At 44.2% G+C, this 26736-nt stretch overlaps 1 long non-coding RNA gene across 1 annotated transcript in view; it reads right to left on the bottom strand.

Annotated features, from left to right (window-relative positions):
- Positions 1–8795, bottom strand: part of LOC142073109 (uncharacterized) — a 178506-nt gene extending 169711 nt beyond the window's left edge. Inside the window, exon 1 of the long non-coding RNA XR_012669794.1 lies at positions 8640–8795. This is a non-coding gene — a long non-coding RNA (uncharacterized LOC142073109). The remainder of the gene's footprint in view (positions 1–8639) is intronic.
- Between the last annotated feature and the right edge of the window lie 17941 nt (positions 8796–26736).

The following is a 26736-nucleotide window of genomic DNA, read 5'->3' as shown; positions in this document are numbered from 1 at the left end:
CTATCTGTACAAAGATAACCAAACCAAATAATTTCTGTATTTAAGACAAACATAATTTAGTTGAATAATGCAAATTTGCTACAGTTTTCTTGTTATTCTCTCTCACACTAATTTGTTGGACTGCATTGGTTTCATTATCAATCTGGTCATGAAAAGAGTGCAGTTTATTGATGAAAATCACAGCAAAATACATTCTAGCTTCGCAGATTAAATCTACTCCAAAATCTTACATGACAAACTTACTCAAAACCGTTTGTGACTAGAGCGGAGCAAGAAAATGTTCAAGGAACAAAACAGAAAATTCTATTTCATCAAGACGAATATTTTGTGGGAGCATATTGGTTTTGATCATAAAAAGTTGGGAAAGTTTCTCAGGTCCAGGATGGTATTTTAGGGCAGAGGGAGTGAAGAAAGAAAGAAAGAATAGTCCAGTGGTTAGGGAACCCACCTAGGATGTCAGAAATTTAAGTTATGTCCCTGTTCAGAACCAGGCAGTCTAATTACCAGGTTATTCTGGAGTGGTGTGCTCTCATGATTTTAAATTTTTCACAAAAAATCTTATTTTCATTTTCCTTATGTGTAAACAGATCCCAAAACTTCAAAATTTGAACCAAATGGAACTGTTGTTTTCTATCTAGCTGTGGAACAATCCACAGTTGTTTGCTTTTCTCATTGTTCTCGTATTAAAAAGCAAGTTGCTAATGTCCCTTAATGTTTTATGGTTGAGCTTCTGGTTTTCCATTTTTTGTATAAAAAAATTGAAATCAGTTTGATTCTTGGAAAGTGACTGGGAGAGCTCCAGGCATTTTCCTCTGATCACAGTCTAAATTCCTCTTGTTCCTTTGGTTAAAGAAGATACAAAGATTGAAATCAGCAGGACTGCTTCCTTACTTTCTTGAGTTTCTTGCAAAAAACAAAATCTTGTATGCTTGTCTGTGAAGACTTAGTACATATCCTTGGGAAAAGATCAAAATATGAGCAGGTAGGAAAGAAGTTGTGATTTGTTGTGGAACAGTAGGGAGTGTTATAGGATGCAAGAAAGAGGCAGGTTCCAGCAAATAAAAGGATCAGCACAGGTTTCCAAACAACTTATAAAAATGAGCATGCATTCCATGGAAGTTAAACCCAGGTGCAAAACACAATTGCACAAAAAACTTATTCAAAATCCTCACAGGGAACAGGAAAAAAAAAAAAGTGAGAGGAAAGAAAAAGAAAAAAAGAAAAACAGTGTCTTTGGAAAGGTGAAAAATGGGTGATTTACAGAATCAAAAAAGGATGTTGGTTATAAGGAACACCGGGAGTTTGTATCCATTCACTACCATTTGTACCATTTTTGTTATTACACTATTGTAAGCAGGGTATCCCTTTTGATAGCTATTTCTTTTACAATGTACCATTCACATTATTTTTTATAAAATGAGTTTCCAGTCTGAGGAGTTACCTGTTCTGTTCAGTCGCTCTGAAGCATCTGGCATCAACCGCTGTCGGAATACAGACTACTGGGCTAAATGGACCTTTGGTCTGACCTCATATGACCATTCTTATGAGTGACTGTGGAGGAGTGGCAGCTTTTTATGCAGCACATCTGCATCTCATGGATGTTCATCTGCTGACTCTTAGCCAACACAGCTAAGAGGGAGCAAGCTGGAGTTTGTACGAGTTAAACCTGTAAATCCCACTAAGACCAAGGGGATTGCACAGATGTCACTGGGGGCAATATGATTGTTCAGATGTAATAGAGAGCAGAATTTGACCAGAGAGCTTTTATTGTTCCTGGTGATACATGACAAATAAAGAACCCACCTTAGTTCTCAGATCCCATGTTGAGTGTGCAGAGCTGTCATTAGAAGAAACACTTATTACTTTTACACTGGGTTAATGTCTTCTGTAAATCATTAAGAAACACTAAATGTAGAATCCCAAGATGCGTTTTTACATAGTCACTTTGCAAAGCAAATCCAGGATTAAGAAGAGTATGTAAAACTCACACATTTGACCAATCATAACTTTTTGAATATTAAAAGAAAACAAAACAAGACAACCCCCCCGCAACACTTTCCATGTGTAGATGCAACCAGAGTAACACATTTTCCCTTTTTTGTGCGTGCATGCATAATTGCCATTTTTGGAATTACAGGAAAAAGTAACTTTAGCTTAAGATATTTTTGTACTCAAACAATAAAGATCTAAATAAAAACTGAACTTAGGCATGCAAGTAATTTTTAACAAAATAGCTGACAGCACAATATCTTAACTAGATGGTGATATTGGTCATCTAAAAGGATCTAGAGAACTTTCATAGACTTAAGAAGATTTAGACCTCAGCCCATCCCATGTGTTGCTGCACATTGGGCTACCCACATTTGCCATCCTTGCCTGTCAACTGTCCTTCTCTCCAAATCTTCCCATTTCATGTTGAGGTGCTTGATGTTGTTCAGAACTGTTCATTTCCATGTTTCAGAGTACCAGCCATGTTAGTCTATATTCGCAAAAAGAAAAGGTGTACTTGTGGCACCTTAGAGACTAACCAATTTATTTGAGCATGAGCTTTCGTGAGCTACAGCTCACTTCATCCATGTAATTCATGGTCTCCCTCTCTTTCTTCTTGCATTTTCTGGCTTCCAGAAGCCAGGGCGGTATTCAAGGGTGGTATTTGGTGAGGGTTTTTTTTCCATTCTTAGAACATGTCCCAGCCACTGATGTCTTCTTTTGTAGATTATTTGTGAGAGGGTGCCTTGTCCAGTAATTTTTCTGACTTCTTCATTCGTCTTCCTATCTCTTCCTATCGTCTTTCTATGTTATTCCCAATATTCTTCTCAGACACCTGTGATGAAATGCATCCAGCTTTTGCGTATCTTTCGTGGTAAGTTGCCACTGCTATATGTTGGAATGGCGATAACAATTGTTTTGTACACGCTCAGTTTTGTCTTAAGGGAGATGTTTTTGAGTGTCCAGATATTTTTGAGTCTTCCAAATGCAGCATTTGCCTTCCTAATTCTTATTTTCTCAGAACTAGTACCATCTTGGCTGATGGTACTTCCAAGATGCATAAAATTGTCCACCTTCTCCAGTTTCTCTTCTTCAATTTTGATTTCTGTTCCCACAGTTCCCATTAACATGAAGAGACAGGTTCAAGCAAAATAAGCTTTTTCAAGTGATTTCAAATGTGTAAAATGGAGGCTGTATGCAGGAAAGATTATATATTTAATATAAATGACTTGAAAAGCCATGGGAGACTTTAAATACTTTTGTAGGTCCCTCCTCCATTTTTATATTAGCTTTTTGCCTAAATTCACATTGATCCAAGTTTTTGAAACATACAATGCTAAACTGAGTGTATTTAATAATAAAAGTTCTAGGTAATGCTCTCTTACATCAAACAGGACTATTCAGTTTGCACTTTCATTGTACTAGGTGTATAACATTTCATAAAATGTGACTTGTGGAAGGAGTGAATAGGGAAATCTGACTTTGTCAGTATCTAACATAGCTGCTTAGGTAATTCATTAGTTAGACTGCCCTCCCCAAATGGGTCTGATTGATATAAAAAGAAAATATATTAGGGAAACACTAAGATAATTTCTGTTTGCTTTTCTCAAAGCTGAAATATAGGGGACTGGCAATGAGATATTTCACCATTAGGTAACCAATATAAACTCAACCCTGGTTAAATCTAAACCATTAGCATTCGATGTCACTTTGGGCCACTGTTAGATGAGCCCGAAGTTCTCAATCCAGTTTCAAGAAGACATTTGTTCAATAACATTGATCCCAAAAATTATGATCAGGGTTCCTGTCTTGAACAACCTGAACCGACCTGGAGACAGGGAAGGAAATAGCCATGTTGAATTTGGAGACCACAGAACAGTTCTGGCTACGTCATTAAGTTCCATTTAGAGTCCTCTTTTCTGAAGCAACAAGAATTCCTTCTGACACAGGAACACCAAGGTGTAGTTTCATCATTGGTGCAGAAGATGCAGCCTACCACCTTTCCCATTCTGCATTCAGCCAGCTCTGTAGTTTTCCTAACCTGTTGTGCAGGCTCTGAAAAGCCAGCAAATGTGGCCTCTTGGGGTTTCCCCCAGTATAAGGGAGATTTTGTCTGGTGACCTTGGGCTGGTGGAATGGCCCTATGCTGCCTCCTAGGGAAGAATTGTGGCTGGAATGCACTGTTTTCCATCTACTCTGGACTGCATTCAGAGACCCATGGAGGTCCATTATAGCACAATATAAATTTGAGCGGTCCTATGAACCCCAGGATCTGGAAAGTGCATAAGATTACCTCTGCACCACTACCTTTAGTCCTGCATTGAGGTTAGCACAATCAAAATAGTGATTCAGAGCCATTTCATTGTATGAAATTATATTACAAATTGTCTCCACAATTTGAGCCTCCCTAACACAGTGGTTCTCAAACTAGGGCCACCGCTTGTTCAGGGAAAGCCCCTGGCGGGCCTGGCCAGTTTGTTTACCTGCCGTGTCCGCAGGTTCAGCCAATCGTGGTTCCCACTGGTCACGGTTCACCGTTTCAGGCAAATGGGGGCTGCAGGAAGGGCTGCCAGCATATCCCGCAGCCTGCACTACTTCCCACAGCCCCCATTGGCCTGGAGCGGCGAACCGCGGCCAGTGGGAGCCACGATTGGCTGAACCTGCGGATGCGGCAGGTAAACAAACTGGCCAGGCCCGCCAGGGGCTTTCCCTGAACAAGTGGCGGCCTTAGTTTGAGAACCACTGCCCTAATGTTTTCAACAGGGATTAATGAATATTGGTGCTGGATCATGCCAAACTGCTGTGGCATTCTGGTGAACATATAAGGTTTAACTTTGGAATGTGACAGACATTACAGAATTCTGAACACTTATGCCCTTCTAAGACTTTTAGTGGGCACCTTTGAAAATGTCTATCTAATTCTGGATGCCCATCTTGAATAAATTAGCTGTCTCAAGCTGACCAAACAAACAAACACTCATAATTAGTGGGCATGTAGACAGTTAGGCCTTAGAGTTCATCGTAACCAGCATATCTGTTGTCATAGTGTAGTTTAAAAAAAAATGAGACGGGATCTAGATTATTTTTTTATTATTTCCCCTAGAAAAAACAGTTATTAGATTCCTTTAAGATAGAAAAATGCAAGCATATTCTGCCTCTAGGAATTCCACCTGTAGCATTGTATTTTGCATACAGGGAGAATCTCATTTATGGACAAAACAGATCCAACACAGCAAGAGTTTTATAAAATCTAGTACAGCTATTTTTCATGTCCATATACATTAAATATGTTCTCCTCAGTTTGCATGTTTTTATTTGGAGTTTTAGATTTCTCATGTTTGTGAATATGCTTTTCCCTGATTAATCTAGTTTAAATGATTGCCATGCATTCTACATGAGGATGCTTAGAGATGACTCAGTTATGGCTGGAACAGAATGTAGTTGACCACCTGTTAGGTAGTATTAGCTAAAGGAAACATTGCTAATGCACTAGCTCCATAGTCAGATCCAATGTCAGGTTTCAGAGTAGCAGCCATGTTAGTCTGTATCCGCAAAAAGAAAAGGAGTACTTGTGGCACCTTAGAGACTAACAAATATATTTGAGCATGAGCTTTCATGAGCTTGCATCCGATGCACGCATCCGATGAAATGAGCTGTAGCTTACGAAAGCTTATGCTCGAATAAATTTGTTAGTCTCTAGGGTGCCACAAGTACTCCTTTTCTTTTTCCAAATGTCAGTTAATGTGGTTCATCTGAGAGCTCATCATTTTGCCCTTTCTTTTAGCAAATATTCTAACAAGTGAATTTATTGACTTTCCCCTATTCTTGCTTCTTTCCCTCAAAGCATAAATCCCTAAATGAATCCCTAGTCAACCTTTTTAAAATGATTATGAAATACCCATATATTCATCTGGTTTCAGAAGTTGCTGTTTCTACTGTTACGAATATTTTGAGATCACACCCATAATATTAATAAATATGAAGATACAGAAAGTTGTCTGCCAAATACAAAACCTATGACATTTAGGCACCCTTGATGCACTTGGAAATGTTCTCATGTCCACTGCAATAAGTATTAGCCTGGAGATAAAATGTAATAGATTAATTACAATTTTCAAGCTAACAGGATTACTTTATTAATTCATCTAAGAACTCATTATATTTACTGACTTAGATAAGCAGTGTATATCAAGGGCAGAATATATTGTTCCTAAGAGTGTAACTAATCTATTGACCACTCTACATTTCAGAAGTTGGGATTCAAATTTTTCTCAACAGATACAGAGGCTCCAATCAGAGAACATGTATCATATGTGGTGTGTACTAAGTTTACTGTTGATCCAATTCTACTCTCATTTAAATCCATGACAAAGCTACAGCTGGAATAACAGCAAAGAGGTTATATGAATATCTATTAGTTCCTGTTATGTATTTACTTACAACAAAAATAAAGAGCATCCATCCCCCAAAATGCATTGAATAGACAATACAAGAGCAGCTTTCTGAAGCTAAAACATAACTAGAGAGGAAAATCCAAATATCAAACACTTTCACCCATAAATACAATCCTTTAGTGACTACGGATTATGTAGTATGTGAGGCTCTGATCCACAATCATTTCTTGTGGACACCTTGGGTTTTCAGTTCCTGTTATTTTGAAGGTTCAGGCACTTAGCTTATTCCAGAGCCAGAACACAACTGAGATTGTTGCTAATGGACATAACGCTTCCCTCTACCCCAGCATAACTAGCAAATACACATTTCAAGTGTGTGTGTGTGTGTGAGAGAGAGATAATGGCTCCTAATGTGCTAGTAATCTCCCTGACAACAGCAAATAATTTATTTTTCTACAAAACGGCAAAGAAACTTACAGACATAGGCACCCAGACCAAGGTCAGTTTTCCTAACTTCCCTCCCCCATCACCTCCACCAATGAATCTGTCCTTGTCAATAACACTGAAGTTTTTACTGTTGTTTTTGTTCTGTCTGTTTAAGCCAGGGCAAGATTTTCTGACTCTGTGGTGTCCTCAATTCCAGTTTATGGGGGCTGAATGCATAAGATCGCTGTGGTTCATGTCAAATCCAATTCTCTTATAGCAATGGAACTTCCCCAAAATAATTCCTAGAGCATAGCTTTTAGAAAAACATCCAGTCTTGATGTAAAAATTGTCAGTGATGAAGAATGCACCATGACCTTTGGTGAATTGTTCCAATAGTTGGTTACCCTGCCTGTCAAAAATTCATACCTTATTTCCAGTGATTTTTGTCTAGCTTCAGCGTTTAGACATTGGATTGTGTTATACCTTTCTCAGCTAGATTCAAGAGACTATTACTAAATATTTGTTCCCCATGAGGATACTTACAGACTGTCATTAAGTTATCCCTTATCCTTCTCTCTGTTAAACTAAATAGATTGAACTATTTGAGTCTATCACCAGAAGGCACATTTTCTAATCCTTTAATCATTCTTTTGGCTCTTCTCTGAACCCACTTCAATTTATCAGCATCCTTCTTCAACTGTGGACACCAGAATTGGAAAAAGCTTTACAGCAGAGATCACACAAATCCCAAGTACAAAGGTAAAATAATCTTTCTACTCCTAGTTTAGATTTCCCTGTTTATGCAGCCAAGGATCACATTAGTTCTTTTGACCACAACATCACATTGGGAGCTTTTGTACAGCTGATTATCCACAAATGACTCCCAGATCTTTTTCACAGTCATTGCATAGAGTTCCCCATCCTGTAAATAAGGCCTACATCCTTTGTTCCGAGATGTAAACATTTACATTTAGCCATATTAAAAATGCATATTTTTGCTTGTTCCAAGTGATTCAGATTGCTCTCGGTGACCTGTCCTCTTCATTATTTACCACTCCCCAATTTGGGGGTCACCTGTGATGATTTTATGTTTTCTTCCAGGTTATTGATAAAAATGTTCACTAGTATAGGACAAAGAACTGATCCATGAGGGACACAACTGAGAACACATCCACCCAAAGGCAATTCCTCATTCACAGTTGCATTTTGAGACCTATCAATCAGCCAGTTTTAAATCTATATAATGTTTGACATGTTCATTTTATATTGTTCTAGTTTTTTAATCAAGATGTTGTGTGGTACCAAATCAAACACCTTACAGAAGTCTAAGTATGTTAAGTCAACACTATTACATTTATCAACCAAAATTGTAATTTCATCAGAAGATATCAAGTTGGTATGACAGGATCCATGAACCCACTGAGTGATCATCATCATGATTAACTATACAAACCTTATAGTTAGAATATGAGCAGCTCAGTTTATATGGGGGTCCCTTGATATTATGATGAGTCAGGCATTAATTGACAATTCAGATTGGAATTTCCTGTGAAGCCTTACATAGTAATATATGGTATGTACGTCTGAAGACTTACCTTGATTTCTTAGTCTCAGTCAGAAGTACTAAATGTGCCAAGTATAAGTAAAACTGTTTCAGTAGGTTTTAGCAGTACAAGTTAAGGCCCTATAGATAGGAGTTCTAACAAACCTGGAAAAAATATTCCTCTTCTTTACATAGTTTTTTTTTAAACACACACACACACACACACACATACACACACAGTATATTATCCATAGCGTAGCTGCAGTTTATTAGGCACCATTACCTACCTTACCTCCTCTTGATCTACAAATCCATCTTTCACAGATTTATTCTAAAATTCCAAACCCTTAAGAAGTTCCAAATAGCTGCTATTCATTCATTCAATGAAAATTCCTGCTTCAAAAGTGTTTCCTCTTCACCCCAGAGCAGTGGTGTGCCATGACATTTTTAGTAAGGAATGCAATTCTACACTGGTATGCACGGTGTGATTTTTCATGATTGGTGCATGAGAGGTCACACTGTGCGAAGGATATATTTGTTCTACAAAATGTCATCCTCCATGCATGTTTGGGAGCTGGATGGAAATAGCCTGTGGGCACAGCTTGTCAGAAGTCATATTCAGGGCTTTCATGCATGTGCAATGCACATCTCCACCCTACACTGAAATTTTCCTCCAAATTGTACCTGCCCAGGAGTTAGGATAGACAAGATTCAGTCTTGGATCCAGTCACAGCTTTTCTGTGCCTCAGACACATGTGGCCTTACCTAAGGCCATGTTTATACATTGCATTCAGGCATTGGTGACCAGTAATCAATGTAAGAACACTGGTGGAAAACTCAAAGGTAGATTAAAACAGTCATAATTTGCATTGGTGGCACTTACTGTTGCTTGAATTTGGGTCAAGTTTACATTTGAGGTATTTAGGAGTTCAGCTACAGCACCTCCTGCCTGGTAGTTAAATCAGAGCTTACCTCAGGAATAGAAAAGATCTGTGCTATATACAATTTACACATCTCTAACTCCATCCATTTCAGTATACTTATTCCTGGCTTATATTAGTGCAAGTGAGATGAGAATCAGAGCCAAGAACGACATCTGCTGAATCGGAAGCTGCCATTTCCATGGTTACTTTTCAGAAGAGAACTACACTTTATGTCTTATTTGTCTTTGAGTATTCTTTACATCATCCTTTTTATTTTCCTTGATTTAGCTATGCAATTACCTTTCAGTAGTGGCAACAGCAGATGCATTTTGTACTTTCTACTGAGGCTGTGTTTATTTAGGCAGTTTCAGTTACTGCATGTTTCCAAGACCCAGAACTCTAGAAAAATATAAAACAAATAAGGAAGGGGCACAACAATATTTTAGTTCATAAACTTTTATTCTTATCAACTTACCCCCTGACAAAACAGCAGCACCAGGGAAAGCATAAGAGGTATCTGAAATGAAGAGTTCCTCACTTAGGAATAATTAAAAGGAGAGAGAATAAAATGAAACTCACTTTGTAAGTATAGCCTCTAAGGTGTAAGAGTGTGTGTATGTGTGTTTAAGTAGCACCTAATTTCCATAGTCATTTTCTTAGTAATCCTACTGAAAATGTAATTTGTAATGCTTGCATTGCATTTCACTCTCCCTAGGAACAAAAAGAATCAGCAAGGTATGAAAAGTCCTTTGCTGAAAAGTGGAATGCAAATGACAAATCAAAACTGTGAGATGTGGTTGAAAATTTATTTTAAAAGTCAATTTTAAAGGAGCCAATGATGAGGCATAACACTGGTCAAAGTTAACCATCATGGGCCCAATTCTGGTGATATCTAATTCCACTGGAATGCCATATATACAATGCAGTCGATCCTTAATCCTTGTTTTAGTGGTGTAACAGAAATCAGAATGGAGTCCATTCAGGAGGACATGCTAGCACGGAGTCCCGTTGAAGTCAATGGTCCATCTACCTGACTTTTGGAGGATTAGATTACAGAATTACATGGGATTATTCTGATTTGAGACATAGTTTAGTTTTTCTTTACCTCATATGTAAATCAGGGGAGGATATCACTGGTTGTAAAATTATGAAGGTTCTGTAGCCCTTACTCAGGAGATTATGGGACTATTCACCTGAATAAGAATTGCAGAAATCATGCCCAAAAGTCTATGGGAAGACTCAAAATTAGACCCAGACAAAACCCCTTTAGATATCACAGAGAAATTTATAGCAAAACTGTTCATTATAAACTTATTAACCAACAATAAGAAGTCTCTAAGAATTAAATAAAAAAAAACAATGTGAAAGTTTTGGCTAACAGAAGAGAAAGCAAATGGTTGTGATTACAGAGCAAATTATCAGAGCACTTGAGTAGGATTTAGTCATACAACTCCCATTAATACCAACAGGTGACATTTTGGTGGGGTTAAATGGTGCATAGTTCTTGATCCATCTACAGCAGGAGTGTGCAAACTTTTTGGCAAAACGGCCACATCTGGGTATGTAAATTGTATGGCAGACCATGAATGCTCATGAAATTGGGGGTTGGGGTAAGGGAGGGGGTGAGGGCTTTGGGGTGGGGCCAGAAATGAGGAGTTCAGGGTGTGGGAGGGGGCTCCAGACTGGGGCAGGGGGATAAGGTGCAGGGGGGGTGAGGGCTCCAGCTGGGGGTGCGGGGTTTGGAGTGGGGCTTGGGACGAGGGGTTGGGGGTGCAGGAGGGTGCTCTGGGCTGGGACGAGGGGCTCAGAGGGCAGGAGGGGGATCAGGGCTAGAGCAGGGGGTTTGGGGCACAGGAGGGGATCAGGGGTGTAGGCTCCTGGCAGCTCCCGGAAGTAGCAGCCTGTCCCCCCCTCTGGCTCCTACACAGAGGCATGGCAAGGTGGCTCTGTGCGCTGCCCCGTCCACAGGCGCCACCCCTGCAGCTCCCATTGACCATGGTTCCCAGCCAATGGGAACTACAGGGACAGTGCTTGGGGCGGGGGGCAGTGTGCAGAGCCCCCTGGCTGCCCCTACACGTAGGAGCTGGAGTGGGGACATGCCACTGTTTCCAAGAGCCACGCAGAGCCACGGCACGCAAGAAGCTGGGCAAGCCCAGGACCCCGCTCCCTGGCGAGAGCTCAAGGGCCAGATCAAAATGTCTGAAGGGCTGTATGTGTTCTCCGAGCCATAGTTTGCCCACCCCTGATCTGCAGGGTCTACTCTGTAGCAGTAAAAGTGGCAGAACATATTGTTTTCCAATTCCAGTGCTAACTCAACAAGCTAAGAGGTATTCACAGAAGTAAAAGGATTCCTCCTATCTTCTAAACAGTTAATCATATGTATAAATTTACTCAAGTAGACGGTTCCACTGATTTCAAGGTAACCACTCATGTAAGTAAGATGTGTTCCTCAGTATTTCAAGGATTGTAATGTAAAAGATAATTTGCCCCAGGCCTCCCTGCTCTGCCACCAAAACAAACAGAAATAAAAAGATTTTAAAAGTGAATATGGAGTGTCCCTTACAAGCAAATATAGTTCTATTTTGAAAACCATAGTTAAATCGAACACTAAAATGCCCCAATGGGTACACATACTTACATGCACATGCCATGTATTCTGTATTTCTCTGGGTCCCAGAGCAAATACTCCTGTGACGAATACTATAGCATTTTAAACCAATAAGAAACATGGGACTAGATCCTCAGGTGGTGGAAATGGACACAGGGCCATGAACTTCAATTGAAGTATGCTTTTTTGGGAGCTGGCCCATTAAATTTAGGGAAAAAATGTGCACACACACACACAAATTATGAAATGCCAGGTAATTACTATGACACTTTCCTCTGCCTAGGTATATTCAGGACTTTCCTGAACAAAGAGCGATCATTCAGAGCACCTGTCGTGTATTTTTGTACCTATGAACAATGGTGTATTTATGATAGATTTCTGACCATGAAGCAAGAAATACATTTTAAAAAAAGATAGTGTCACATAGCACATATTAACGGATAATTAAATATGCCAGTTGTACAATATGGAATTCATCTTACATACTTTCAAATTTTCTAGGTACAATGCAACTATTATTTAAAACAATATTTCAATTACATTTAAAATAACCTCAGTGTTTATGAATGGTCCTGGACAAATAGCACTAGAAAATTAAAGCCTCTAGCAAACCACAGACTAGATGTAGCACAGGCCATGACAGCACACCTGTCTGAGTATTGTCCCAACAATGTACCTCATCCAGTTTCTAGGAGTGAGAGGGCAGTTCATTCTCCTTGTCCATTCATCCTTGGCCTCTTTACTTAGACTGCCAATAAGGTTATTAAGAAGTGTCATATGTGTTGGTGTTTATGGAGTGGAAACACCTATCCACCAAGATCTGGACTAAAACCAAAATAATAAACAGATGTTAGCACATACATAAAGCTTCATATCTTCAAAGTGCTACATAAACATTAACTAATGAATCCTTACAATACCATGGAAAAGTTGTAATTGTTATCTTCATTTTACAGACTGAGAAAATGAGTCAATGAGGTGTACTCATCTACCCAAAACAGTGAAAATCAGCCCCAATAATAGGATTAAACAATTAGGAGTTCATTTCCTCACCTTATGCTTATTCCTCTGAACAATGCTATTCCTCTTGGTTGATTAGCAGTTAGATAGCTGGCCAGTCAAGAGGAATCCAAGTAGAGCAATTGTCTCCATAAATGCCTGATTTCTATTGTGGTGACTACTGAAAAGTAATGTTCCTTGCAAAGAAAATCTGCATTAGGATGCACAGTTCCCCAAAGAGAGAATTTTCAGAGGAATAACTACTGTAAATTTAACTCCTTTTCTGCTAAAAAAGAATGCTTGCACCTTTAGCTTCTTTATTTCCAAATATGTTAATAAAGATAAGTACAAAATGTACTCAGTCTATTTGGAAATATCCCTCCTTCCTTTATTTTTTAAATGTGAAGCAAGGATTACAGTATCAGGTCTTTTAATCAGCCTAAATCCTGCCTGTCTCTTGGGAACAATCCACAGATTCAGATAAGTAGCTAGTGCAGGAAGGAGCCCACTCCATGTGGAATACACACCTGATTAATTAAAAAAAATCCAAATTTAGAAAAAATCTTGAGGACTCCTGGAAAACTCATCATTAATTTAATCAACCTGAAGAGAGCTAGGAAGGGAAGTAAGAGGAAGGGGGAATTCACCCACTCCTACATATTACAAGTCAATAGAATCATAGAAGTGTAGGACCGGAAGGGACCTTGCGAGGTAGATATTTGTGAAGTTTAAAAAGTCTGAATTCTTAAAACACACACCCACACACAAACACTTATGTGAGAGGTTTCTAGTGTGACAAAATATATATTTAGAGTCTATAATATCTAAAGATCTTTCTGAATAGCTTTTGAGTAAGATAAACAATAATAAAAAAAACTGATTACTTTCAGTGGGAGAAAGATTGGGTCCATTTTTGTAACAAAGCAGTGGAAAGACAAATTAAATCATGTTGGAGAACATCTCCAATAAAAAGAAATCAAAATGATTTAAGTGGGTTTTGGATTAGGCCCATGGATGACAGCCTTAAAATTTATGGGGAATTTGAACCCTTAGACTCTAAGATAGGTGTCCTTTAAAGATAACAGGCTGCATCAAGAGGTCCAGAGCTAAACAGACACAGAGTTGAGGGTGACTGGAAAGTTCTTAGAAACAGTTGGGATGCCTACTCCCTGGAGACTGTTTGAACACCACCGACTCATTTTACACAGAAAGAGATCTCAAATAATATTTTTCAATCACTATTAACCTCAGCTGAATTGGAGTTGAGTGTTGAACGAGAGCTGAAAAGTTCTATGTGCCATTTTCAATCCTCTGACTCATGCAATTCCCCAATTTTGGCAGAAGTTACATTAAAAAAATAAATACAGCTGAATTAACAAATGTTTGTGAAGCCTATGTTGTGATCTTTTAGCTGAAACTGTACTTAAAAAAATACATCTTACTTGATCTCCACCCCCCGAAGTAATTCCTGTTAGAGTCAGGGTGAATTTTACATGTTCAGGGATTGTGGAACCAGTAAGATGTTAAAACAGAATAGAGAGTAAGGATATAATTATAAATAGACATAATCTCCTAAACTACAAAAAAGATGGATTTTGTTAGTCTCACCAACAATAAATCATTTCATCATGGTGAGACTGTGATCCCCAAATTCAGGATTTCCAGTTTTTATCTATCTTGCTATAGGAAGGATCACATTTGGCTCTTCCACCTTTTGGGCCCAATCCTGAACACTCTGATTACCTGATTAGAAACTCCAGGGGAAGGAGTTGTTTGTTCGTTTGTTTTAGTTATAGAGTAATGGAGAGTAAAAGTGTTCTTTTTCTTTCTTATCTCACATCATTAATGTTAAGTTACTCCTGATTTCAGGAACAAATGAGCCCAGAATCAAGCCCAAGTTGTTTACTTAAAGTAACCAGATACTACCATGACTTCTTTACACTATTATGCATGAAAAACTATGTTAAAATAACATATTTAAAGCTGCAAAGTCAAACTCTTATATATTAGGAAATGCTAGAATGAAGGTTGTCTGCGCATGTACAAACTGGTTTTTCAAAGGCTTATGACATACCAAATTTGGTCAGATTTTCACAGGGATAGCAAAAGGCATAACCCTGACACAAAGGTCACTCCAGTGACAACTTTCTGATCCCTGTTCCAAAACAGGTAGATTGTAGACCATCTCAGAGAAAGGTTGCTAGAATTTTTAACATAGATGAAGTCATGATTTTTCCCTAGTCTCATACTCAGAAAAGGCTGAACTGTTTTGGCTGAAGTTTCGCCAAATCAGTAAGCCTGCAGCAGACACATGGAATGGAAAATTTCAACCCAAATGGTTAAAATTTGGAAGAGTTAGAAGCACTTGAAAGCAGGGTCTTACACCTTAATTTTAGGCAGTGCTACTAACCCTGCCTATAATTTTTTTTTGCTTTATGCTAGTAGTTAAAAGCCCGAACAGAGATTGGGGCCTCATTTGTCAGGTATTGCACGTTCACATAGTAAGAGACACTCCCTCCTCCTGAAAGCTTACAATCGAAATTGAGAAGAAGAACAAAAGATGGAGTGGAAACAGGGCTTTGGAGAGGTGACATGGATTGCCCAAGGTCAAATACTAGATCTGGATATAAAATTCAGGTCTCATGAATCCCAGTTCAGTGTCTATCTACTAACTACACTGCTTTTTACACAGTTAACAACTGTGGACAAAAATAGATTCCTTCAGAGAAGAGATTCTTCTGAGGGAATCCATAGTTCCAGTGGTCATTATTTTAACTGCTTGAATGATCATGATAGTACTTGAATTAGGGAAATACTAAGAAAAGTGGTTGGAATTTAAAAAAATATAGGAGGGAAGTAAAAAATCAGAAAAAAGTGATACATTCATAATATTGGAATGAAGAAAAATGAACTGACAAAAAGCAGAGCAGGATATAAGCACAGGAAAGAAAAACATGACAGTGAAAAAGGCAAGAAAGATGAACAATAAACTACAGGGGGAAAAAATCTCAGGGAAGGTGACAGAGGAGGAGAAGATAAAGAGAATGAATAGAGGAAAAAAACATACAGAGAGAATTCTGAAGCTGAAAATAATCAATCACTCAGGAAGGCAGAGATGTAGCAGGTCTTCCAAAGAATTGAAAAAAAACGAAGAGAAAATGCACTGACAAAGTCAGCAGCAGCAAAGAAAAATGATAGATGAATAAACAAGACACTAATCAGGGCACAGAGACCACTTCCAAGTTAGCCTTGAACATCCATTCTCACTTCAAAACCACGTTTTTAAAATGTTATTGAATTTTGTTTCCTCATGCAGTTAGCTGTACTGATATCATTAAATGTACATCAACAGCCCTGTAGAAATTGCCTACAGGAGTGCTTCAGTTTTCTGAGGCAGGGAATAGTAACTAAGCATTTCCTTTTAAATAAAAGTTACCTAAATACTAAGAATTTAGGCCTAGATTGCACCTCTGACCCCGGGTCTACACTACGGGATTAGGTCGAATTTAGCCACGTTAGGTCGATTTAAAAATGACTGCGTCCACATAACCAACCCCGTTCCATCAACCTAAAGGACTCTTAAAATCGACTTCTGTACTCCTCCCCAATGCGGGGAATAGTGCTAAAATGGGTCGAATTTGGGGTGCTCCATTGTGACCGCTCTGGACAGCACTTTGAACTCCAATGCACTAGCCAGGTACACAGGAAAAGCCACGGGAAATTTTGAATTTCATTTCCTGTTTGATCAGTGTGGTGAACTCAGCAGCACAGGTGACCATGCAGTCCCCCCAGAATTGCAAACGAGCTCCAGCATGGACCAAAAGGGAGATACTGGATCTGATTGCTGTATGGGGAAAGCATCTGTGCAGGCCAAACTCAGATCAAAAAGAAGAAATGCAAATATATATGGCAAAATCTCACAGGGCATGATGGACAGAGGCTACAACAGGGACACACAGCAGTGCCGCGTGAAAGTTAAGGAGCTCAGGCAAGTCTATCAAAAGACAAAGGAGACAAACGGTATCTCCGGGTGAGAGCCCCATACATGCCGCTTCCATGATCAGCTGCATGGCATTCTATGGGGGGGACACCCTACCACTATCCCACCACTGTCTGTGGACTTCTGCAAGGGGGGAATCTTATGCAACAGCGAGGAGCATTTTGTGGATGAGGAGGAGGAGGAGGAGAATGAGCAGCAGGCAAGCGGTGAATTCGTTCTCCCCGGCAGCCAGGGCCTTTTCATCACCCTGGAGCCAATACCCTCCCAAGGCGGGATCCCCGACGCTGAAGCCACAGAAGGCACCTCTGGTGAGTGAACATTTCTAACTACAGTACAGGGTTTAAAAGCAATAGTGTTTAATGTTAGATTTTCCCTGAAGAATTGGGATGCATTTGCAGCTAGTACAGCTTCTGGAACACTCTGTTCACATTTCTGGGGATGGAGCAGGAATCCTCCAGGGACATCTCCATGAAGCTCTCCTGGAGGTACTCTGAAAGCCTTTGCAGAGGGTTTCTGGGGAAGGCTGCCTTATTTCATCTTTCACGGTAGGACGCTTTACCACCCAAGCCAGTAGCAAATATTCTGGAATCATTGCAGGACAAAGCGTGGCAGCGAATGGTCCTGGGTTTTGGTCGCATTCAAGCAACATTCGGTCATATCTTTCTGTGTTAGCTTCAGGAGAGTGATATCATTCATGGTCACCTGGTTGAAATAGGGGAATTTTTGTAAGGGACCAGTAAAAGGATCCTGTTCATGCTGGGCTGTTTGCGCTTGGCTAAAAGGGATCATCCCGGAGAATAGCCATGTGGCGGGGTAGGGGAGCAGGGATCATCCCAGAGAATAGCCACATGGAGTGGTGGGGGGAAGAGTGTGCTGCACATCCACCCGAAAACCACAGCCCCTCCTTTTAAATGTGAAACCCAACCCATTGCTTGCTCTGGGAAAGGAGGGGAGTTTGAAAACATTCCCACATGTTATGAAGGCATAAGAAGCCAACCCTGCATACCAAAATGTTTACCATGTCAGCCGGGAAACCGAATTCTGTTGCCCAGCTGTGTGTGTGTGATGTGTCACCGTACCAGCAGGTACTCAATATAAAAGGCAAAATGTGACCTTGTACCTAAAGCACTTGTGCTGTCTGCTGTGAATTGCTTGATTCACTGTGAAAGTCTCTCTTTTGTTCTCAGAAACGTGTCATCTTAAATTTTATTCTCCCTTTTTAGCTCCCCTGCAGGTGCAAATGTTTCTACGCTCCCCTCATTATCTCCATCCCTGAGGTGATCGCGAAAAAACATGCACTCATGATGACATGTCTGCCGAGCTCATGTAGTCCTCCTGCACTGATAGGGCACAGCTTAATGCATGGAGGCATTCAGTGGCAGAGGCCAGGAAAGAATTAAGTGAGCGTGAAGAGTGGAGGCAGGACGCGATGCTGAGACTAATGGGGGAGCAAATGGACATGATGAAGGATCTGTTGGGGGAGCAGGAAAGCTAACCCGAGCACAGACCCCCGCTGCATCCACTGTATAACCTCATGCCGTCCTCTCCAAGTTCCATATCCGCCTCACCCAGATGCCCAAGAACATGGGGGAAAAGGCTCCGGTACCCAGTCCCTCCACTCCAGAGGATGGCCCAATCAACAGAAGGATGTCGTTCAAACAGTTTGATTGTTAGTGTGACTACAATAAACAATGTGGCCTTGTCTTTTCGTCCTCCCCAACCCCACCCAGGCTACCTTGTCTGTTATCTCTTTTTTTTTAATTAATAAAGAAAGAATGCCTGGTTTCAAAACTATAGTTACTTTATTTCAAAGTGGGGAGGGTGGTTGGCTTACAGGGATTAAACTCAACAAAGGGGGCAGGTTTGCATCAAGGAGAAACACACACAACTGTCACACTGTAGCTTGGCCAGTCATGAAACTGGTTTTCAAATCCTCTCTGATGTGCAGTGCACCCAGCTGTGCTCTTCTAATTGCCCTGGTGTCTGGCTTCTCAAAATCAGATGCCAGGCAATTTGCCTCAACTTCCCACACTGCCATAATCGTCTCCCCCTTACTCTCACAGATATTATGGAGCACACAGCGTGGTGAGTAAGCTCACTGGACTATTTGCATCCCTCCCCATAACAGGGAGCTATTAGAAAAACCGCATTGTCCCCACCAACCATATGATATTGAGAGGCAATGGAAGAGGGGAAAAGAGATGCCACTGAAAAAAAAATATAAGGACTGCCTACATTAAGGCTGTACTACTGAGGTGCTAAGACTGTTCAAAAATATGTTACACCATTTTTTTAAATAATGGGAAAAATATCAAGTCAAGTCCCCATGGAAGTGACCAAATACAGAATTATCAAACATTAGGTATTTAAATCCATAATTAGACACAAGTGTAGGTGGACTGGTTTTCAAAGATGTTAAGCCATGCAGTTCTGATTGAAGTCAATAAGAGTTGTGGATATTCAACTCCTCGGAGAGTCAGGCCACTTTTCTTAGGCCATGCAAGTTTGATTTTTTTTTTTGTGGGGGGTGGGGGAAGGTGGGCTGAATAACTTATGGTGATATAAAAATAGCCCCTACTAGGGGAGAGAGAGCATATTTCAGGGCCATTAGTTTGAAGAACCAAATTTTAAGAAACCAATAGTTTCAAGTGCCTGCTACTTTATTTTTTGAGAAATAATATGGTTCAGAGCATTTTTTCCATTAATTAAAAGATTAATTTAGATAACACTTTAAAGTATTTTCAGAATGTTATTAATTCTTGAACCCCAAGAACATCTGTAGGCATTCTAAAGCAATCACCCTGCAGAATAAAGCTGGAACAGGAACTATTTAACTCTGACTGGTTTATGTTTGCAGAGAATTTAGGAGGAAAACAAATGGCTTTCTTATTAGAAGTTTTATTGCAATTTATGTTTAAATGTGTTTTTTTTTCCCCTTTCAGTTATTGGAGTCATTTGTTCTGTCTATTGATGCTGGCTTCAGATTATAACCCCTCGCTGACTTTTCTGCTATTCTTTTTGTTTAATTTTCTGCCTTTGCCCCCCTGCACTTAGATTTTAATTAAACAGTGATCTTCCATAAAAGAGGAGTTGTAATACTCTTCCAATCAGTCTAGGTGATTGATGCATGTATTAAAAATTGCACATTTGACTGTGGATTATAAATTGACATTATACAGAATTAAGTACAAATGTCAGTGCTGTTCAGAATGGTTAAGTCTATTTTCATCAAACAAGAACTCATTGTCCCCTCTGCAGCTTATTTCTGCATAAAGGAATAGAAACAACACAGGATTCTCTTGTAGAGTTTCTCTGAAATTTTTCCACTGGAGAGTGTGATTTTTCTCACCATGAAAGAGGATGTAGATTCCAGCCCCTGACCCTTCAGTTATGATCTTCTTTAGTACCTCAGGTGGTACAGTGGACTCCAAGGGTATGTCTACACTGTAATTAAACAGCCTCATGTCAGCTGATTAAGGCTTGCTGGGCTTGGGCTATGGTGCTTGAGAAAGACCCAGGCCAGTTGGGTACAACAAAGTAGGGATTTGTTTTGTTTTTTTGATCCCCACCACAAGAACACAGTTCAAAAGTTACTCAGTCTTAAGGTCCCCTTCACGGTACAACAAAGTAGTCTTATTGGGATCCAAATAATTACAGGGAACAACTAATGAACAACAGGGACAGGAGTGCAGTCAAGGGGTCAAACGAAGGGAACCTGACGGAGACACCGAGCAGAGAACCCCGGACAGCGTCCACTGCTCCTCAAAGGCATCAAGGGAGTCAGTGGACACCGCCCAGAGGAACTCTGCCCGGAGGCGTGAACGGACAGAGGATCGGAAATAGGCCCCACAGTCACAGGAGACTCCATCGGCCAACCTCCTCACCCTGGTTTTATAGATGACCACTTTAGCCAGGGCCAGGAGGAGGTTGACCAGGAGGTCCCACGACTTAGTGGGGCCACGGACAGGGAATGCATAGATAAGGAGGTGAGGGGAAAAGTGCAACCAAAATCTTAACAAAATATTTGTGAGGAGCTGGAATAGGGGCTGCAGCCTGGTGCACTCCAGATAGACATGTGCCAGGGTTTCCCTCATGCCGCAAAAGGGGCAGGTGTCTGGGATTGGGGTGAACCGCGCCATGTACACACCCATGCTCACGGCCCCGTGAAGGAGCCACCAACTGATATCCCCGGCGGGCCTCGGGACTAAAGTGGAATATAGGCTGGCCCACCGGGGCTCCTCACCCTCTAGAGGTGGCAGGAGGTCCCGCCACTTTGTGTCAGGGCGGGACGCAAGGGTGAGGATGTGAAGGGTGTGGAGCACGAGCGTGTATATTTGTTTCTTTGGTGCGGTCTGGAACCGGACCAACTGCAGCTCGCATAGCCGGCTCACGGTGAAGGGGCGGGGTGGTAGGTTGGGTCCATGGGGCAGGGGCCCGATGAAAAGGTCTGGAGGGCCTGTGGTGGAGGGTGGGGGGGGCGCACCCTCTCTTCGGACCTGGTGGAGGTAAACCCGAGCAGCGGGCGGCAAAGCGGCCCTCACCTCCTGAAGTATGCACAGGGGAGTACGAGGTCTGGAGAGCCCCAAGCGCTGAACGAGCGTCAGGGGATCCAGCCAGTCTCCCCGGTCATAGTGCAGGAGGTCTCCGACTCTGGTAACTTCTGCCAGGACCAACCTCTGGCGCACCAAGGAGGACTCCACCACCTGCACACAGAGCTGGGGGTTGTGTAGCAGGGGCTCCGCGAGGAGATCTTCCCCCATGGAGGCCGCCACGGACCTGTTCGCTGTGAACAGTTTCCAGGTCCGGAGGAGGTCCTGGTAGAAGACCGGCAGCCTGGAGAGGTCTCGCGGAAGACCTCTCGGATGGAGGTAAAGGAGCTGCCGGTCATATCGGAGCCCTCGGAAGTGGTGCAGGAAGGCGTACGCCAGTACACTCCATGCCGGACTACCTGCACCATAAAGGAGCCTCTGCAGGGCCTGACCGGTTCAGTCAGGGTCCAGTTGAACCTGACCAGACACTCTGCAGAGGCGTACAGCACCTGGAGAAAACCCACAAACTGGGGTCCGAAGCCAAATGCTCACAGAGTGCTCAGGAGATACCCGTGATCCACCCTATCGAACGCCTTCTCCTGATCCAGGGACAGGAGGGCGAACGACAGGCCGTCCCTACACCCGAGTTCCAAGAGGTCCCGGACCAGATACAGGTTGTCGAATATGGTGCTGACCGGGACGGTGTAGGTCTGGTCTGGGTGGATCACGTCCGCTAGCACAGACCCTAGCCGCAGTGAGATGGCTTTCGCTACGACCTTGTAATCCGTGCTGAGGAGCGAGACGGGACTCCAATTTCTGAAATCGCGGAGGTCCCCCTTCTTTGGAAATAAGGCGAGCACAGCTCACCTGCACGAAAGAGGGAGGACCCCGCTCTGCAAAGACTTGGCCCAGAAGGTGACTAGGTCTGGCCCGAGGACGTCCCAGAATACGTGGTAGAACTCCACGGTCAGCCCATCCACGCCCAGAGATTTATTGGTGGGCATGCGGCGGAGGGCTTCCGAGAACTCAGCCAGACCGAGAGGCAGCTCTTGCTGGTCTCGGTCACACGGCTGACCATCGGGAGTTCATCCCAGAGCACTCTGCAAGAGTTAGGATTGGTCAGATCCGGGGAGAAAAGGCCTGCGTAGAAGGCCCTGGCCCTCCCGCACATCTCCGCCGGATCCGTGATGGGGGTGCCATCCTCTGCGAGGAGGCAGGTGATGTGCTTCTTGGCCCCCCTCTTTTTCTCCAGGGCGTAGAAGAAGCGGGAGCTGCGATCCATCTCCCGAAGGAGGCGTATGCGGGATCGAACAAAGGCACCCCGGGCCTGATGGTCCTTGAGGGCCCGGAGCTCCTCCCGCTTCTCCCGGCATGCCCCGCAGAGGGATGGATCCTCAGGGCTGGCGGCCAGACACCTCTCCAGCTCTAAGACCTCCCGTTCCAACTGCCCTATTGCCGCATCCCTCCGTTGGCTGGCGCCCCGGGTGTAGTCACGGCAGAAGAGCCGGGTGTGCACCTTCCCCAGGTCCCACCACCCCCGCGCCGAGGGAAGGGCACACCGCTGCCCTCGCCAGGCCAGCCAGAACTCCCGGAAGGACGCCACAAACCCCACATCCTCCAATAAGCTGTTGTTAAAATGCAAATAGGCCGGCCCTGGCCCCGCTGCACAGAGAGAGACCATCACGATGGCTAAGTGATGATCGGAGAATGGGGCCAGCTGGATGCTGGAGGAGTGGGCCTGTGAAAGATGGTAACTTGATAAATAGATGCTGTCCAACCGGGAATGGCGCGACCGATGGGCCTCCACCCGGACAAAAGTGAACGTCAAGACGTCGTCCAGGTGGTGGTCGCGCCAGACGTCCACCAGGGAGTGATGGTCGACGATCTCCCGGAGGACGTCCGCGGCGGCCGGGCACTGCTTGGTCCCGGAGCGGTCCCGCTCCTCGAGGGTTGTATTGAAGTCCCCGCCCAGGACCAGGCACTCGTGAGGATCCAAAGTGCCGAGGAAGGCGGACGCCTGCTGAAAGAAGCATAGCCGCTCCGGGCCCGATGTCGGGGCATAGACGTTGACAAGATTGACCACGAGCCCCTCCAAACGGACCCGGAGGTGCAGCAGGCGGCCCGGCACAGCCACGGCAACCCCAGCACCTCAGGCCATAGGTCGGGGGAGAACAGGGTTGCCACTCCAGATGTACGAACTGTGAGATGGCTAAAGTAGACCCTGTCCCCCCATTCCAGCCACCAGCTATCTTCAGCGGCCGGACCCGTATGGGTCTCCTGCAGGAAAACCACAAAGTACCCCCCCTTCCCGAAGGAAGGAGAGCACCTGGCACCTGCGGAGACCCATCGTACAGCCCCGGGTGTTTAACGTTGTGATGGTGAGAGGTGCCATGAGGAGGGCTGGGGGGATTCTCGCCAGCAGGGACGCTCGCGGTTCCCAACGGGCCATGCAACAATCCATGACCTACCCCGTAGGTAAGTAGGGAGTCACGGAAGAGGTGGACCTGCTGGTAGGCCGCGGCGGCCTGCTTCCCGGTCCTTTTACCCCCCCCATGAGGGCCCTCGCGACCCGGAGGATTAGCTGGCAGTCCCCCCATCGCTGCAGGGCGAGCTGCACCTTGTTATGGGAGCGCCAGATGTCCGCAAGGAACTCCCGCAGCTCCTCTCGCAGTGTATGGGGGGGCCGGGGTCACTAGCCCCCGGCTTTCCTCTGGGGGGACCACTGACACAGCCCCATGGCCCACCAAAACGGGCAGGCAAGGAGCAGACCCCCGATGTGGCGCCCGATGGGCTGGCGCCACACAGCCCCCCTCAAACCCCGGCTCGATTCGGGGCAGCGGAGGGAAGATAGCAGCCCCTAGTGAGTCGGGACTGGGGAATACAGAAGCCTCTCCCTGGGGACTATCCTCTAGGAACGAGGAGATGACGGCCCCAGGGTGGCAATGATATCACAGGAGGTGGAGGGGGCAGGGACGGGGTTGACATCAGGGGCAGGGCAGGGATCTAGAGTAGGAGCAAGGCAGGGGTTGGGTGCAGAGTCAGGGAGAGGGGCAAAGGCAGGATCCTGGGCTCCAGAAGCCAGGCCACTGGGAAGTGGCCCCTCTCGATCGGGCTCAGGGAGCTGGGGGCGGGGCAGGGAGCCCTCCATGATGCTGGGCTCTGGCACCACGGCCAGTGTAGTAGCCACGGCACCTTCAGTGGGGTCCCCGCCTGGGAAGGAGGTCGGTCGCCTCACGCCCATGAAGGGCAGCCCGTGGGGCTCGGGTCCCAGCTGCACAGCACCGGCGGTCACCTTGGTGGGCTCGGCGGCCAACAGCAGAATGCCACCCACTGCCGGGTAGATGGAGGAGCCCAGGGAACCTCGGAGGCGGGAGCAGAAGCAGCTGTTAGGGGTAGGGAGCATGGAGAAGGCGGGGCCGGGGTGAGGTCGCTCAGATCGAGGCCCGCTGGCAGAGGGTCGTCCTCCCCCGGGGTGACTGGGGTCAGACCCAAGGCCTCAATCTCCTCGTAAATTTAGGGGAGCTCTCCTTCCACCACCCCGAAGGTCTCCAGCCAGTGCTCGAAGCGACGCTCACCCCGGGGCTCACGGGGACTCCGGATGGTAATGGGGCAGGTGGGGCTCCGTCGGGGGCCTTGGAGGGAAGGGACTTCAATGGAGGGACGGTACTGCCCTCCCGTGCTGCCACGTTTTCCCCAGCTGGCACCAGGGAATGGCACGCACCCGCAGACAAGGCAGAGGGCTTGGCATCAGCGCCCCCCCTTCTGGTCTTCCGGGGTGCTTCCGTGCCGGTAGAAAGGGGCGGAGCTCGAGCCTTCCGTTTGCCCCGCTTCCCCTGGACTAGGGCCCAGCCCTCCATTGCATCATCGGTGGGCTGGCTAACAGGGGTCGGGTCGGGGGGCAGGGACGATGGCTCAGGGACCGTGGGAGGCAGTGGTGGGGCGGAATGAGAGAGCGAAGATTCCCCCTGGGGCGGGCCCTCTCCCATGCTTGGCGGTATCCCTGCCGCACCCTCCTCTAGGGGCCCCGCCAGATTGCAGGCAGCAAAGGTGGGGCTCTCCCGCTCGTCTGGGCATGCTGGGGGGAGCGCCCCTTGGGCCTGAGCAGGAAGAGCAGGACCCACGGGGACAAGGTTGGAGCTCTGCCACAGGCTGTAAAACTGCTGTGTAGATGTTTGGGCTCAGGACCAAATTCTGGGACCCTGTGAGGAAAGGCAGGCTCCAGCCCAAGCCTGAACATATTTTTTTCCATTACTATAGTACACAGTACGACTACATAGTGTCGAAAGCAGGGACAAGTGTACCCTCTTGGATAGTAAGATCTTCCTGGATAACCCAGGTGGCCCAAAGAGCTTCAGAAGGCTATTCATACCTGCCATCTTTAAAGTATATTTATTTATGAGGATGTGACTCAGGGTGTAAGTAGGGGCATAAATAGAGCCCAGGCGTGCATGCTTAGAGATGTGGGGATAATATGAGAGGTAAAGATTGAGGTGGACAGAAGAGGAACTAAGCTGGCAGCCTATAGGAAATCCGCTGGTTGACTAGAGGAGCAGAACTTCTTGTACTGCTTCTGACAGTCACAGCACACATGATGGGAAGATTTTAAACATGTGCCTGTGATCTCCAGCTTCACTGGAACTCAAACAATTGAACCTGGCACAATTATGCTGATGCCTGGAAAATCTCAGGCTGTGTAGCATGACTAGAAGCATATTTGGCCAGTGACTTAGGAGCTCGTGGGTGTTGATGGGGGGCATGTTACAGTCCTGTTACTGTAACACATTACCCTAGTGAAGAGAGCATATGTTTTTTTTCCTAGGGAAGAGACAATTTAGCCTAAATTCTTTATTTGTAATAGGATAGTACCAGTTCATGAAGAGAATTGTCACAAAAGCTGCTTTTATTTGAGTGTATTTTAAATAAATTTGCTTAGGTTCAGAATTATTTTCATGGACGGACAATTCATGGATTGGGCTTTTGAAAATATATCTGTGAACAACCCCTGAGTCTTGCTGCAGAATGTGACACAATAACAAATAAAAAGGACTGTCAAATTTTACTAAACACCGTGGCTTCATCACCAGGACTCTAACAAAACAGTGCTTCCAGCGAAGCTGTTCTGCATTCTCAGTTTTTCACACCTCACTTCTACTCAAACACTCTGGACTGTACATGTATTAAACTTCTATATATACAGATAGGCACTTAAATAAAAGCAGCTCAATTTTCAGAAGTGATAAATACCTGCAGGTCCCATTAACTTCACTGAAGAGAGGGGGGAAAAATCAATCTTTTTATTTAGGCACCTAATTGTAGTATTATATT

Source organism: Caretta caretta, chromosome 8 (assembly GCF_965140235.1).
Source record: "Caretta caretta isolate rCarCar2 chromosome 8, rCarCar1.hap1, whole genome shotgun sequence".
In the NCBI taxonomy this organism is placed as follows: Eukaryota; Metazoa; Chordata; order Testudines; family Cheloniidae; genus Caretta; species Caretta caretta.
Note: the sequence above shows the minus strand (reverse complement) of the source record. Positions and strands in the feature narration are given on the sequence as shown.